This window comes from Phyllopteryx taeniolatus, chromosome 12 (genome assembly GCF_024500385.1).
Source record: "Phyllopteryx taeniolatus isolate TA_2022b chromosome 12, UOR_Ptae_1.2, whole genome shotgun sequence".
Classification (NCBI taxonomy): domain Eukaryota; kingdom Metazoa; phylum Chordata; class Actinopteri; order Syngnathiformes; family Syngnathidae; genus Phyllopteryx; species Phyllopteryx taeniolatus.
The window spans coordinates 25238218-25254931 of record NC_084513.1 but is presented as its reverse complement, the minus strand read 5'-3'; positions in this window follow the sequence as shown (position 1 = coordinate 25254931).

Genomic DNA, 16714 nt, shown 5'->3' with positions numbered 1-16714 from the left:
TCTGAGGCGGGCTCTCCTATCTCTGGGGTCAAGGTCACCGAGGTGGTTACAAAGCTCCTCAGTGGCAAGTCCCCGGGGGTGGATGAGATTCGCCCGGAATTCCTAATGGCTCTGATGTTGTGGGGCTGTCCCGGTTGACACGCCTCTGCAACATCGCATGGACATCGGGGACAGAGCCTCTGGATTGGCAGACTGGGGTGATGGCTTTTTAAGAATGGGGACCGGAGGGTTTGTTCCAACTACAGGTGGTCGGGAAGTCGAATCTCAGATTCAGGAGGAGCAGTGTGGTTTTCAACCTGGCCGTGGAACAGTGGACCAGCTCTACACCCTCGGCAGGGTCCTCGAGGGTGCATGGGAGTTCGCCCAACCAGTCTACATGTGTTTTGTGGACTTGGAGAAGGCGTTTGACCGTGTCCCTCAGGGAGTCCTGTGGGGGTGATTCGGGATTATGGGGTACTGAACTCCCTGATACGGGCCGGTGTCAGAGTTTGGCCCGCATTGCCAGCAGTAAGTCAGACTCGTTTCCGTGATGGTTGAACTCCGCCAAGGCTGCCCTTTGTCACTGATTCTGGTCATAACTTTTATGGACAGAATTTCCAGGTGCAGCCTAGGCATAGAGGGGGTCCGGTTTGGTGGCCTCAGTATTGCCTCTCTGCTTTTTGCAGATGATGTGGTTCTGTTGGCTTCATCAAGCCATGACCGCCAACTCTCACTGGAGCAGTTTGCAGCCGAGTGTGAAGCGGCTGGGATGGGAATCAGCCCCTCCAAATCTGAGACCATGGTCCTCAGTTGGAAAAGGGTGGCTTGCCGAGATGCGGACTTTGTATCGGTCCGTTGTGGTGAATGAGGAGGTAAGCCAAAAGGCAAAGTTCTCACTTTACCGGTCGAAAGAACAAGATCCCGGATACAAGTGGCCGAAATGAGTTTCCTCCGCAGGGTGTCCCTTAGAGGTAGGGTGAGAAGCTCACTCATCAGGGAGATCTCAGAGTAGAGTCACTGCTCCTCCACATTGAGAGGAGCCAGATGAGGTGCCTGGGGCATCTGATTCGGATGCCTCCCCGGCGAGGTGTTCCAGGCACATCCCACCGGGAGGAGACCCCGGGGACAACCCAGTACATGCTGGAGAGACTACGTCTCTCGGCTAGCCTAGGAACACCTCGGGATCCCCCTGGAAGAGCTGGATGAAGTGGCTGGGGAGAGGGAAGTCTGGGCGTCCCTGCTAAAGCTACTGCCCCCGCGACCCGGCCTAGGATAAGCGGTAGAAAATGGATGGATGGATGAATGGATGGATTACCGGTACATGAATCCAAGATTTTATCTGAATGTCAGGGGCACATTGTAGTGCCATTGTACTGTATGTCACCCCAGCCATCCATTTAGGCAGAAGCATCATCTGTGAAATCACACTTTAAGCTTGAGTTCACAGAGGGCAGTTTTAACTTCAGCTTGGCAAAGGATATCCATTTTATCTGTCTGTGTTCAGGTTACAGTGTGTTCCTCTGCTCTCTAATCCACATGTTGATCTGGAGTATGTCTCATAATGCAGACTTTTAAGCAAAATCATTCTGCTTGGTTGAGGACACGGTGATAGGGCACAGACAGCAAAAACTGCACTGAAAAAACAGCATAGCGTCGGTAAATAAATGTATAATACAGCTTAGTGAGCAGGATTCCAGTCATTCATCTCTTATGGTGTATTTTTAGAAAGACAGTAAATCCTCTGCTCTCTCTGTCTAATAGTTATTCTGTGGTTTGATTTAGCTGGATTATTGGATGATGGTTGGCACCACGCATGTGTGTTTGGACCTGGGTGGGTCGGTGTGTGTTCGGGCATGTGTGTGTGAACCTATTGCACTCTTAGTTGTATTTGTGGGGGAAAGATGAAAAATGCAGCAAAATGTGTTTTTATGAATTACAATTTAGTACACTGCACAGATCATGCTGTCTAGACTCTGGTAGTCTTCTAATGGGATTCCACCAGATCATCATGATTACAAAGTACAGTACTTGAAGTATGGGCTAGCCAGCAAGCAACACAGTTCCATTTTGAATCTGCCAGCTTCAGCTCCTCAATTAATGAGGCCCAGATATATTGTCTTGCAGTACATCTCAAGAGGCATAAACTCAATGTTTTCCAAAGAGGTTACACTTTGTTTAGCGTTTAATCAAATTCAGTTCAGCACCCACATGGCAAAGTCTGCTACGCAAGATTCAATTTGCAGGTATGTCGCATATCTGTGAATGACACTGTTAAAAACTTAGTAGTCATAATAGATTTAATACAAATTTCAGTACACATCCATAAGCAATGGCCATAAAGGTCTGGCCCACACAGAACCTTGAACTCAACGCCACCAAACATCTTTAGGATGATCTGGAACAAAGACGGAGAGAAAGGACCTTTGAGCACAACTGACCGATTTTATAAAATTTTAAGTGAATATAAATCTCAAGTGTGGTGTGCATTTGTAATCAGGTCCCTGTACTCTTATACCCCTAAATACAATCTAGTGCAATCAGTCAACTAATTAGTAAATAAAGTCCACCGGTGTGTAATTTACTCTTGGCATGAATACACCTGCTCTATGAAGGCCCCAGTGGTTTGTTAGAGAACACTCGTGAACAACAGCATGATGAAGACGAAGGAAGTCCTCATACAGGTCAGGGATAAAGTTATGGAAATGTTTAAAGCAGAGTTAGGTCATTTAAAAAAAAATTAGAAGCTTTGAGCATCTCAAGCACTGTTCAGTCCATTATCCAAAAAATGAAATGTATAGCACAACTGCAGACATATGAAGACATGCTGTCCACCTAAATTGACAAAGCAAGCAAGCAGAGGACTGGTCAGAGATGCAGCCAAGAGGCACATGGTCCCTTTGGAGGAGCTGCAGAAATCCACAGCTCAGGTGGGAGAATCTGTCCGCAGCTATCAAATATCGATGTGCGCTTCACAAATCTGGCTTTTATGGAAGAGTAGCAAGGAGAAAACCACTGTTGAAGGGAAGGCGTAAGAAGTCCCGTTTGCAGTTTGTCACAAGCCATGTGGGGGACGCCGGCAACATGTGGAAGAACGTGTTTTGGTCAGATGAGACCAAAGTGCAATTTTTCAGGATAAATGCCAAGTGTTATGTGTGGCATGAAACTAACTCTGCTCATCACCCTGAACACATCTGACTGACATCGGAACACATCAAACTCTGAAACATGGTAGTGGCAACATCATGCTGTGGGGATGCTTTTCTTTAGCAGGGACAGGGAAGCTGGTCAGAGTTGATGGCAAGATGGATGGAGCTAAATACAGTTTGGCAATTCTGGACGAAAACCTGTTGGAGCCTGCAAAAGATTTGAGACTGGGAAGAAGATTTGTCTTCCGGCAAGACAATGATCCCAAAAATAAAGCCACACCTACAATAGAATGGTTTAGATCAAAGAATATTAATCAGATTCAGAATCCTCTTTATTTGCCAAGCATGTTAAAACACACACAAGGAATTTGTCTCCGGTAGTTAGAGCCACTCTAGTATGACAATAGACAGCCATTTTGACAATAAATACTTTTGAGACATAAAAACACACTACGGCGAGTCACTTAGCCTCTAGCAATTTAAAGGCAAGAGGAAAGAATCTGTTGGAATATCTGCTGGTTTTAGTTTGCATTGATCGATCGCGCCTACCTGAGAGAAGCAGCTGGAAGAGGTGGTGACCAGGATATGGAGGGTCCAAGAGGATTTTGAATGCTCTTGTCTTAGTTCTGGCAGCACGCAAGTCCTCAAGGATGGATAGAGGGGTACCGATGATTTTTCCAGCAGTCCTGATTGTTGGAGTCTGAGTTTGTCCTTTTTTGTGGCAGCACCAAACTACACTGTGATAGATGAACACAGGACTGATTCGACGACTGCTGTGTAGAACAGCCTCAACAGATCCTGTGGCAGACCATGCTTCCTCAGAAGGAGGAAGTATATCCTCTACTGGGCCTTTTTGAGGATGGAGGTAATGTTGATGTTCTTCATGTCCTGAAAGACTGTTCTCATAAATCTGCACACCAGAGACACATGAATAATTAGCACTGATGAACAATTCATGGCCTGCAACATTTGATTTCAACAATGCAATTGAGGCAAGGACTCAGAATTCATATGTTAACCAGTGTATTTAATGAACCACTTATATTTGTGAGGAAACCTATTAATTGATCAATGCGATCATTTATGCCGACGATGCCCTCACAATCGCTTCGTGACATGCGCTGAAAAAAAGAGTCTTTAGTTGAACATCTACATCAGTTGCACTTGATTAAAATGTGCTTAAATTGACATAATTTACCCCTCTTCTCCTAAAAAAAAAACATGATTTTTTTTTTCAGTGTGCGTCTCCACTCCTGTGTATTAAAATAATAAATGGAGTAATCAAAAAGGAGTAAAAGTTTTTTATATCCTCTTTGATATGCTGATGTGCTTCTATTTTAATTTAAAATATTTATTACAAATACCACACATAAAACATTTACGCATAAACCTTTATCTCACAGGGCTGAGTGTAGGTTACTGTATGAACACATTTGTTATGAGTTATAAAAATACATGGTATTAACCTTGTGGGGTGATCAGTCAGCCACGTTCTCCCATCACTCCTGAGAGAGCACCGTCATCCACCATCATAGTGATTCTCTCCTCGAACGGGGTGAGGCCCGGTTCCTTTTTTTGGCCACACTTTGGCGGTTGGACAGCTGTCCTCCGCTTCACATCCACCTTAATTTCTGACCACTTATTTTTTAGTTCAGCGTGTGCGCGCTATTCTGTCTCCACAGCATCGACAGCCGCACACGCGCTGTCCCATTCGCTCCTCTTTCCCGTGTTGTTAACGCTGGAGGACAGTGTGCCAAAGAGGATTTTCTTGCGTGCCTCCACTTCATTGAGCAACTTCACATTCAGAAAAAAATATTTTTCTTCATGACCTTGCTCAGTTTCCTTTTTTTCTGATCATGCAGTGTTCATTTAAATGTGATTTGCATATTCATATGTGGGCGTGGACAGGGAGGAGTCGGCTACTCCAACATGAGCGCTCATTTCCACGTTGATTGGAATGTACAAATGTACGATCCACTGGCAGATGGTAGGCGAGATGCTGAGCTGGAGAAGCTTGGAGGAGAAAAGTTCGGGAATGATGGTGTTGAACACAGAGCTGAAGTCCACGAACCGGATCCTCGCGTAGGTCCTTGCGCCTTTGAGGTTTTCTCCAACCCCAATTCCAATGAAGTTGGGACGTTGTGTTAAACAGAAATAAAAACAGAATACAATGATTTGCAAATCATGTTCAAGCTATATTTAATTGAATACACTACAAAGACAAGATATTTAATCTTCAAACTGATAAACTTTATTGTTTTTAGCAAATAATCCTTAACTTAGAATTTTATGGCTGCAACACGTTCCCAAAAAAGCTGGGACAGGGTCATGTTTACCACTGTGTTACATCACCGTTTCTTTTAACAACATTCAATAAACGTTTGGGAACTGAGGACACGAATTGTTGAAGCTTTGTAGGTGGAATTCTTTCCCATTCTTGCTTTATGTACAGCTACGGCTGTTCAACAGTCCGGGGTCTGTCGTATTTTACGCTTCATAATGCACCACAGGTGGCACGGTATCCGACTGGTTAGCACATCTGCCTCACAGTTCTGAGGACGGGGGTTCAAATCCCGGCCCCATCTGTGTGGAGTTTGCATGTTCTCCCCGTGCCTGCGTGGGTTTTCTCCGGGCACTCTGGTTTCCTCCCACATCCCTAAAACATGCATTAATTGAAGACTCCACCACCTCCAGTTCGGCTTCCTGTTGTCTCTAATCCATACAACATGGCTGGCCTCACCACTGTTTTATAAACTTTGCCCTTCATCCGAGCAGAGACTCTTCTGTCATATAACACACCTGACACCTTCCTCCACCCGTTCCAACCTGCTTGGACCCGTTTCTTCACTTCCTGACCACACTCACCATTGCTCTGGACGGTTGACTCCAAGTATTTGAAGTCCTCCACCCTTGTTATCTCTTCTCCCTGTAGCCTCACTCTTCCCCCACCACCCCTCTCATTCATGCACATATATTCTGTCTTACTTCAGCTAATCTTCATTCCTCTGCTTTCCAGTGCATGCCTCCATCTTTCTAACTGTTACTCCACCTGCTCCCTGCTTTCACTGCAGATCACAATGTCATCTGCAAACATCATGGTCCACGGGGATTCCAGTCTAACCTCATCTGTCAGCCTATCCATCCCCACTGCAAAAAGGAAGGGGCTCAGGGCTGATCGCTGCTGCAGTCCCACCTCCACCTTAAATTAGTCTGCCACACCTACAGCACACCTCACCGCTGTTCTGCTGCCCTCGTACATGTCCTGTATTATTCTATCATAGTTCTCTGCCACTCCAAACTTCCGCATGCAGTACCACAGTTCCTCTCTGGGTACTCTGTCATAGGTTTTCTCTAGATCTACAAAGACACAATGTAGCTCCTTCTAACCTTCTCTGTACTTTTCCATCAACATCCTCAAGGCAAATAACGCATCTGTGGTATTCTTTCTAGGCATGAAACCATACTGTTGCTCGCAAATACTCACTTCTGTCCTGAGTCTACCCTCCCCTACACTTTCCCATAACTTCATTGTGTGGCTCATCAACTTTACTCCTCTATAGTTCCCACAGCTCTGCACATCACCCTTGTTCTTAAAAATAGACACCAGCACACTTTTCTTCCATTCCTCAGGCATCATCTCACACGCTAGAATTCTATTGAACAAGCTGGTCAAACACTCCACAGCCACCTCTCATAGATGCTTCCATACCTCCACAGGAATGTCATCAGGACCAACTGCCTTCCCATTTTTCATCCTCTTTAATGTCTTTCTAACTTCCCCGTTACTAATCATTGCCACTTCCTGGTCCACCACACTTGCCTCGTCTCCTCTCCCTTCTCTCTCATTTTCCTCATTCATCAACTCCTCGAAGTATTCTTTCCATCTATCCAGTACACTAATGGCACCAGTCAAGATATTTCCATCTCTATCCTTAATCACCCTAAACTGCTCTATCCCTCTGTCTGGCCAACCTGTATAGATCCTTTTCTCCTTCTTTAGTGTCCAACCTGGCATACATCTAATCATATGCCTTTTGTTTGGCCTTTGCCACCTCTACCTTTGCCCTATGTCGCATCTCAATGTATTCCTTTCGCCTCTCCTCGGTCCTCTGTGTCCAACTTCTTCTTAGCTAACCTTTTTCCTTGTATTTCCTGTACTGTGAGGTTCCACCACCAAGTCTCCTTCTCTTCTGAATTTCCACAGCCGCCCTGTAGGTTGACGGCGCTGGTGGCGGACGTTGTTAACCCGGGCCACGAGCGATCCGGTTTGGAATTCTTTGGATGAACGCTCATATTTGTTTGGCAAAGTTTTAAGCCGGATGCCCTTTCTGACACAACCCTCTGCATTTATCTGGGCTTGGGACCGGCCTAAAGTTTGCACAGGCTTGTATCTCCCATAGCGCTGCATTTTTTGGGAACGTGTTGCAGCCATAAAATTCGAAGTTAATGATTATTTGCAAAAAAAAAAAATTACTTTATCACTTTGAACATTAAATATCTTGCCTTTGTAGTGTATTCATTTAAGTATAGGTTGACCATGATTTGCAAATAATTTTATTCTGTTTTTATTTATGTTTAACACAATGTCCCAACTTCATTGGAATTGGGGTTGTAGGATGAAGTGCAGTTCCATGTTGACTGTGTCATCCACACTTTTTTGCTCAGTAGGCAAACTGCAGGGGGTCCAGCAAGGGTCCTGTGACCCTCTTGAGATGGTACAACATGATGCGTTCAAAGGATTTCATGACCACAGGTGTCAGGGCAACAGGCCTGTAGTCATTCAGACCAGAGATTGCAGGTTTCTTAGGGACTGGGATGACGGTGGAGCGTTTGAAACAGGATGGTACTTCACACAGTTCGAGAGTGTTATGTGTTAGATATGTTAGACAGCCCCGTCAAAGTCCAGACCTAAATACCATAGAGCATCTGTGGCAAGAGGGGGCACGGTGGGCGACTGGTTAGAGCGTCAGCCTCATAGTTCTGAGGACCTGGGTTCAATCCCCGGCCCCGCCTGTGTGGAGTTAGCATGTTCTCCCCGTCCCTGTGTGGGTTTTCTCCGGGCACTCCAGTTTTTTCCCACATCCCAAAAACATGGATTAATTGGAGACTTTAAATTGCCCGTAGGCATGACTGTGAGTGAGAATGGTTGTTTGTTTCTCTGTGCCCTGCGATTAGCTGGCAACCAGTTCAGGGTGTACCCCGCCTCCTGCCGATGACAGCTGGGATAGGCTCCAGCACGCCCGCGACCCGAGTGAGGAGAAGCGGCTCAGAAAATGGATGGATGGATCTGTGGCAAGATTTGAAAATTGCTTTCCAGAAGATGCTCTCCATCCAATCTGGTTGAGTTCGAGCTATTTTGCAAATAATAATGGGCAAGAATTTCATTGTCTAGATGTGCAAAGCTGGTAGTGACTCCAAAAGACTTGCAGCTGTAATGGTCCTCCTTCCCATGGGCTCACCACCTGTGGGAGGGGCCATAGGGGTCGGGTGCAGTGCGAGGTGGGCAGTGGCCGGAGGCAGGGACCTTGGCGATCCGATCCCCGCAGAAGCTGGCTCTTGGGACCTGGAATGTCACCTCTCTGGCAGGGAAGAAGTCCGAGTTGGTGTCAGTTTGGAGCAGTCGGTTTTGAGCTGGTGTGTGAGGTCGAGAAGTTCCGACTAGATATAGTCGGACTCGCCTCCACACACAGCTTGGGCTCTGCTACCAGTCCTCTTGAGAGGGGTTGGACTCTCTTCCACTCTGGAGTTGCCCACGGTGAGAGGTGTCGAGCGGGTGTGTGTATACTTATTGCCCCCCGTCTCGGCGCCTGTACGTTGGGGCTCACACCTGTGGATGAAAGGATAGCCTCCCTCCGCCTTCGGGTTGGGGGACGGGTCCTGACTGTTGTTTGTGCCTATGCACCAAACATCAGTTCAGAGTACCCACCCTTTTTGGAGTCCTTGGAGGGGGTGCTGCTGGGGGACTTCAACACTCACGTTGGCAATGACAGTGGGACCTGGAAGGGCGTGATTGGGACTATGACAGAAAAATTTTGGGAGTTGGTTGACACGATGATTAGGAGAAAGGCTGATATATTGTGTGTCCAGCAGAGCAGGTGGAGAGGCAGTAAGGTTTGAATTTTAGGGGCAGGGCTTAAATTATTTTACCATGGTTTAGATGGGAAGAGAAATGGAGGAGGGGTTATTTTAAAGGAAGAGTTAGCTAAGAATGTCTTGGAGGTGAAAAGAGTATCAGAACGAGTGATGAGGCAGAAACCTGAAATTGAGGGTGTTATGTATAATGTGATTAGTGGCTATGCCCCACAGTTAGGATGTTACCCAGAGGTGAAAGAGAAATTCTGGCAGGAGCTAGATGAAGTAGTTCTTAGCATCTCAGACAGACAGAGAGTCTTGATTGATGCAGATTGTAATGGACATGTTGGTAAAGGAAACGGGGTGATGAAGAAGTGATGGTTAAGTTTGGCATCCAGGAAAGGAACTTGGAGGGACAGATGGTGGTAGACTTTGCCAAAAAGATGGAAATGGCTGTAGTGTACACTTTTTTTCCAGAAGAGGCAGGAACATAGGGTGACCTACAAGAGCGCCGGTAGAAACACGGAGGTGGATTACATCTTGTGCAGACGATGTAATCTGAAGGAGGTTACCGACTGTAAGGTAGTGGTAGGGGAGAGTGTGGCTAGACAGCATAGGTTGATGGTGTGTAAGATGACTCTGGTGGTGGGGAGGAAGATTAAGAAGACAAAAGCAGAGCAGAGAACCATGTGGTGGAAGCTGAGAAAGGAAGAGTGTTGTGCGGCTTTTCAGGAAGAGGTGAGAAAGGCTCTCGGTGGAGAGGAGCAGCTGCCAGAAGACTGGACCACTACAGTTAAGGTGATCAGAGAGACAGGCGGGAGAGTACTTGGTGTATCTTCTGGCAGGAAAGTGGAAAAGGAGACTCGGTGGTGAAACCTCCAAGTAGAGGAAATCATACAAGGAAAGAGGTTAGTTCAGAAGAAGTGGGACAATGAATGACTCAGGAGAGGAGAAAGTAATACAGTATGGTTTCATGCCTAGGAAGAGTACCACAGATGCATTATTTGCCTTGAGGATGTTGATGGAAAAGTACAGAGAAGGTCAGAAGGAGCTACATTGTGTCTTTGTGGATCTAGAGAAAGCGTATGACAAGAGTACCCAGACAGGAACTGTGGTACTGCATGCGGAAGTCTGGAGTTGCACAGAAGTATGTTAGAATAATACAGTACATGTATGAGGGCACCAGAACAGTGGTGTGCTGTAGGTGTGATAGAGGAATTTAAGGGGGCGGTGGGACTGCATCAGGGATCAGCCCTGAGCCCCTTCCTGTTTGCAGTGGTGATGCATAGGCTGACAGATGAGGTTAGACTGGAATCCCTGTGGACTATGATGTTTGCGGATGACATTATGATTGGCAGTGAATGCAGGGAGCAGGTGGAAGAACAGTTAGAAAGATGGAGGCATGCACTGGAAAGCAGAGGAATGAAGATTAGTCTTAGTAAGACAGAATATATGTGCATGAATGAGAGGGGTGGAGGGGGAAGAGTGAGGCTACAGGGAGAAGACATAGCAAGGGTGGAGGACCTTAAATACTTGGGGTCAACAGTCCAGAGCAATGGTGAGTGTGGTAAGGAAGTTAAGAAACGGGTCTCAACAGGTTGGAACGGGTGGTGGAAGGTGTCAGGTGTGGCACTGAAGAGACGACAGGAAGCAGAGCTGGAGGTGGCGGAAATGAAGATGTTGAGGTTCGCTCTCGGAGTGAGCAGGTTGGATAAAATTAGAAATGAGCTCATCTGAGGGACAGCCAAGGTTGGATGTTTTGGAGACAAAGTTAGAGAGAGCAGACTTCGATGGTCTGGACACGTCCAGAGGAGAAATAGTGAATATATTGGTAGAAGGGTGATGAGGATGGAGCTGCTTGGCAAGAGAGCTAGAGAAAGACCAAAGAGAAGGTTGATGGATGTCGTGTGGGAAGACGTGTGTGCAGTTGGTGTGAGAGAGGAAGATGCAAGAGACAGGCTTACATGACACGCTGTTGCGACCCCTAACGGGACAAGCCAAAAGGAGAAGAAGAAGATTTAACTGCTCTGGTGTTTGATTAATAAAAGAGCTCCAAAGATTTTAAACCTCATATGTTCTTGGCTTCCTATCCCTTCAGCAAAGTTGTTACTGAGCCAGCAGTGTCACCACACCACTGACTGTATATAAGTGACCTGGACTCAGGCCAACTTGGCAAAGATTTATAAATGAGAGCCACAGAGATGGTCACTGAGGAATACGATCCAGACAGCGGACCAGACTGGCTTGGTCAGTATTTGGTCTCGATGTCATGTTTTTATGTTCAAACCTTTTTTTCTCTTTTCCAGTAACGCCCTCTATATTATGGTGTCATTTTCTTAAAGCAATAATATTTCTTTGGTCTCAAACAGAACTGTTTCAGGTCTAAAAAAGATATTTTGTTCTCACCTTTGTCCTTAAAATACCGGCACACAACACAGCAAAATTCAGGCTTCGGTAATGTGATATGTGGATGTGATATGGTGTTTTCTTTGTTGCTATATGTATCATCTTTCAACAGAAAATGTTTTTTTCACTGCAGTCAATATTGAATATGTTTTTGTTTGTTTTTGTTTGAATGAGTCTGTGAACCAACATTATGGGTTGCATGTGAATACAATCTTAAAAAACATGACACACAAGACATGTGGGACATGGAGCTATGAAAGGAATTATGCAGACACTAAAATATGTTTTCAGAGTACAATATATATTACTGTATATCTCATCACCATTCACCTGTCTGAGACCCCGACATTTTGTCCCTTGTCAGCTTGTTTAAGTGTATATACTGTAGGTCAAAGTACCTTATTTTACTTATCAAAGCTCAAGAAAGAGACCAGAGCGTTAATGGGGAAACTTCATAACCTCTGACCCTCTACGAACCAAAGCCCTCAGATGTGGCACACGCAGACTCCTTATTTCTATCCCAAGCACGCCCTCCTGTCCAATATGATTTAGTTGCAGTTAATGTTGCCTCCCTTTGTGTTTGTCCAAGTTGCAGGAGGCATGGTGGGGTCTTCCAGATGGATCATATCCGAGATTGCAGAAAGATGTGTGAGGAAGGGAGCGCAATTACAATATCTTATCAGGAATAATTTAGGTTCCCAGAAAGTTTGCCCATTTTAGAAAAACAACTAGGTATCATAGTGTGGAGTAAGCATTGAGGCAGTCAACCGTAGAGGTTTCTGTGCAATACATCAAAGGCTCTCTTGAATTACATCATAGGGAGGAAGATGTAAAAAAAAAAAAAAAAAAAAAATGGCCTTGATCTCCTGAATCTTAGCCTAACGTCACTTGGATGCCGAGCTGAAAGTTATCAGAAAGATTACAATTGCCCTCCACAATAAATTAATCCACTTTCAGAGGCAAATATATCAATATTTAATTACATTTTAATTAATTACAAATCAATAATGCTGATTATAATCCCTCAAGGGGAAATTCAACTCAAAACTCTGCTGTAGAGTTTGTGTTGCACAACACAAAGAGAACCAGATCACATACATGCAGGCACGCAAGGAGAAATGTCCATGTGAAAGGGGGCGCGCAAACAGTGCTCCACCTCTTGAGCCGGGGTGGGGACAGTACCTTGCTCAAGGGCACCTCGACAGTAGCCAGGAAGTAGTCTAGGATCTCTCCAAAAAACAGTTGCCATTATGACTTTTGTCCAGTCTTGAACCATGGCCCTCCGGTTACAAAACCAAAGTCGTTACAGATGAGTTACTCTCACCCAATATGATTAACTTTCACTGACCCCACTTCTCTGCTGTAGCTTTGAAATGCCTTGAAAAATAATATTCTTGTCTTGACACATCACTATGTCAGATCATCAAAGTGTGCATTTAAAGAAACAGAACTTTCAAACAGTAAAGTAAAAGACTACTGAAATAAAGGACTGCTGGTGAGCAATGTGAGGGAAAGATGTAGAGATGAGGAAGAGTTTATCCCTGTCCCCTCATCTTCTGCCCTTTTATTCTCTGAGGCTCAGACCAGTGATCTGTATCTAGACTGGGCCTGCATATTTTGAAATGATCCCTCCCCGGGGTTCCTCAAACTGCCCGTCTGTGTTTGGGCAAGCTTGAAAGCGAGCTGATAGTATTCAAAGTGCTATGACCAGGGACTGACGCACACAGTCACTGAATTTTATCTTAGCATCGGCACCTGGGAATGCAACTTTAGCGCATGCCCATCGTTTCATGTTTCTGCAAAAGCTGTCCCAGGTGCAAAATGTATTATGAATGAGTTTCTTTACTGAGTGGCTTGGTGATTTAAGGAAAAATACAGTGACTAAACATAATGCGCTGGAGGTCTTGAAATTTCACCGGCTCTGTTCCCTGAGCCCATGCTCGACAAGCTATCTTTTAACCGCTAACTCTTGCAGAAATCCTTGAGAATCAGACAGATGATACGTTGATTTACTGTATCTAGTGTGGAAATGCAGTTGGTCTAATTTCAAACAGATGGTCCTGGCCAGAGGATACCAGAATGTGCAGTGTGTTTAATTAAACCCAACCAATAGGTTTTTCTAGATTAGTGTAAGGGAAATGGCATGATCCACAACTGGAATGGATGTCACTGAAACAGCCTCGAGTGTACATGTGTGTTGATTTCTCCATTCATCTTGTCAGTACCTAACATCACTGCTCAGAAGTTTCAAGGGATTGCATTGCCTCTTTGAAGACTGATAATTATCAGAATCAGCATGTCATGGTCAAGTATGGTTAAAAAATAAGGAATTTCCAGCTGTCTGTCTTTTACGACAGTATGATGTACTGTATGTACATATATAGTATTGACTATGATACTTTCTGTAAGTAACTTAATAGTATAGTTATGTTTTTTAGGATGAGTGATATTTATACAGATAATAAAGTTTTGAAGAAATAAGTCTAAGTAAGATGTGCAAAATGGTGAAAAAGTGTGTGTCAGCTATTCAGGGGGGTTATATTCTGGTAAAAGCCTGTTGGGAGTGGAGATAAACAAGGGAGCATTGTATGAACATAAGCATAGGAGGTAAAATTCATATGGCAGTCATTTGGGTGACAAGTCGATTAGCAATTTGAATTTTATAAACTGTTCAACTATTACTGCCCATTAAATTCTGTACAACCCCTTATGGCTTGTATTGTCTCTTTTTTGTTGGAATAAAATAATACCGGTACATTTAATTTGACCAAACTTTCTTTTGAAAAAGCCCACGCATCTTCTGAGCTTCGGTCATTCTTTGTGGAGTGTCCATGTTCTCCTTGTGCTTGAGAGGGTTTAGCATGTACAGTCGGTGTGATTTATTGTTCGTCTCAATCTGTCAGTCCTTGTGTTTTGCTATCTATCTGTGGACAAATGCAGTTTTTCCTCGACAAAGTACTGAATCGCTTAGGATCAGCTCTACACACATCAGTTTGGAGCAGTTGGTTTTGAGCTGGTGTGTGAGGTCGAGAAGGTCCGACTAGATACAGTCGGGCTCGCCTCCACACACGGCTTGGGCTCTGTTACCAGTCCTCTTGAGACTCTCTTCCACTCTGGAGTTGCCCATGGTGAGAGGTGCCGAGCAGGTGTGGGTATACATATTGCCCCCCGGTCCGGCGCCTGTACGTTGTGGTTCACCCCGGTGGACAAGAGGGTAGCCTCCCTCCGCCTTTGGGTGGGGGGACGGGTCCTGACTGTTGTTTGTGCCTATGCACCAAACAAGAGTTCAGAGTACCCACCCTTTTTGGAGTCCTTAGAGGGGTGCTGGAGACCGCTTCCGCTGGGGACTCCATCGTTCTGCTCGGGACTTCAATGCTCACGTGGGCAATGACAGTGAGACCTGGAAGGGCGTGATTGGGAGGAACGGCCCCCCCGATCAGAACCCGAGCGATGTTCTGTTATTGGATTGTCCATGATCATCATGGATTGTCCATAACGAACGCCATGTTCAAGCATAAGGGTGTCCACACGTGCACTGGTCACCAGGACACCCAAGGTCGCAGTTCGATGATCGACTTTGGACATCTATGGACAGAATTTCTAGACGCAGCCGAGGCGTAGAGGGGGTCCGGTTTGGTGGCCTCAGTATTGCATCTCTGCTTTTTGCAGATGATGTGGATTTGTTCGCTTCATCAAGCCGTGAGCTCCAACTCTCACTGTGGTATTTCGCAGCTGAGTGTGAAGCGGCTGGGATAAGAATCAGCACCTCCAAATCTGAGGCCATGGTCCTCAGTCGGAAAAGGGTGGCGTGCCATTTCCAGGTCGGGGATGAGATCCTGCCCCAAGTGGAGGAGTTCAAGTATCTTGGGGAGAAACGGGAGATCGACAGGCGAATCGGTGCAGCATCTGTAGTGATGCGGACTTTGTATCGTTCGTTGTGGTAAAGAAGGAACTAAGCCGAAATGCAAAGCTCTCAATTTCCCGGTCGATCTACGTTCCTACCCTCACCCATGGAAAGAACAAGATCCCAGATACAAGCGGCCGAAATGAGTTTTCTCCGCTGGGTGTCCCGGCTCTCCCTTAGAGATAGGGTGAGAAGCTCGGTCATTCGGGAGGATCTCAGAGTAGAGCCGCTGCTCCTCCACTTTGAGAGGAGCCAGATGAGGTGGCTGGGGCATCTGATTCAGATGCCTCCCGGACGCCTCCCTGGTGAGGTGTTCTGGGCACGTCCCACCGGCAGGGGACCCCGGGGACGACCCAGTACATGCTGGAGAGACTACGTCTCACGGCTGGCCTGGGAACGCCTCGGGATGCCCCTGGAAGAGCTGGATGAAGTGGCTGGGGAGAGGGAAGTCTGGGCATCCCTGCTAAAGCTACTGCCTCTGCGACCCGACCTCGGATAAGCGGTAGAAAATGGATTGATGGATGGATGGATGGATTTAAACTTCAAAATAGTACCATGCTATGAGTCTCAGGAAACTGAGAAAACCATACTGCGTTGAACAGAATGAGACACTCTAAGAACCGCCGCACACCGCCGCCAGTCGAACCTGATTGGACCGGACCATCGCAAAAAAATTACAGCAACTTACACTCGCACATTGAGCGAGTGGATATACGGATGCACGCACATGCATTATATTGTACTTTATCGCATTTATTAAGGATTATATTAAGTAATAGTTAAGGAAAAATTAAGTTGCTAAAGAGAAAGGGCATGGGCAAGAATAAAAGCAAGAGTGTGGCTATATATATATTTTTTAATTCAACTGAAGTTGGGACGGTGTGTAAAATGTAAATAAAGAACATGTTGCAGACATCAAATTCCAAATGAGTGAATATTTACAAAAAACAACAAAACAATACTTTATCAGATTGAAATATGTATTCAACTGAATATATTGTAGGTTGAAAAGGATTTGCAACTCATTTACAATTGTATTAACATTTTACACCACATCTCAACTTCATTGGAATTGGGGTTTGTACTACCTGGCTTTCCCAGTGAAAAATTATCATCCAGTGCAATGGAAAAGGTGCGTCACGGCTATCTTAGCCTGAGTCAGCAAGGATTGGGTGCAGCACATGCCATGACCCAAACAGGATAAGAG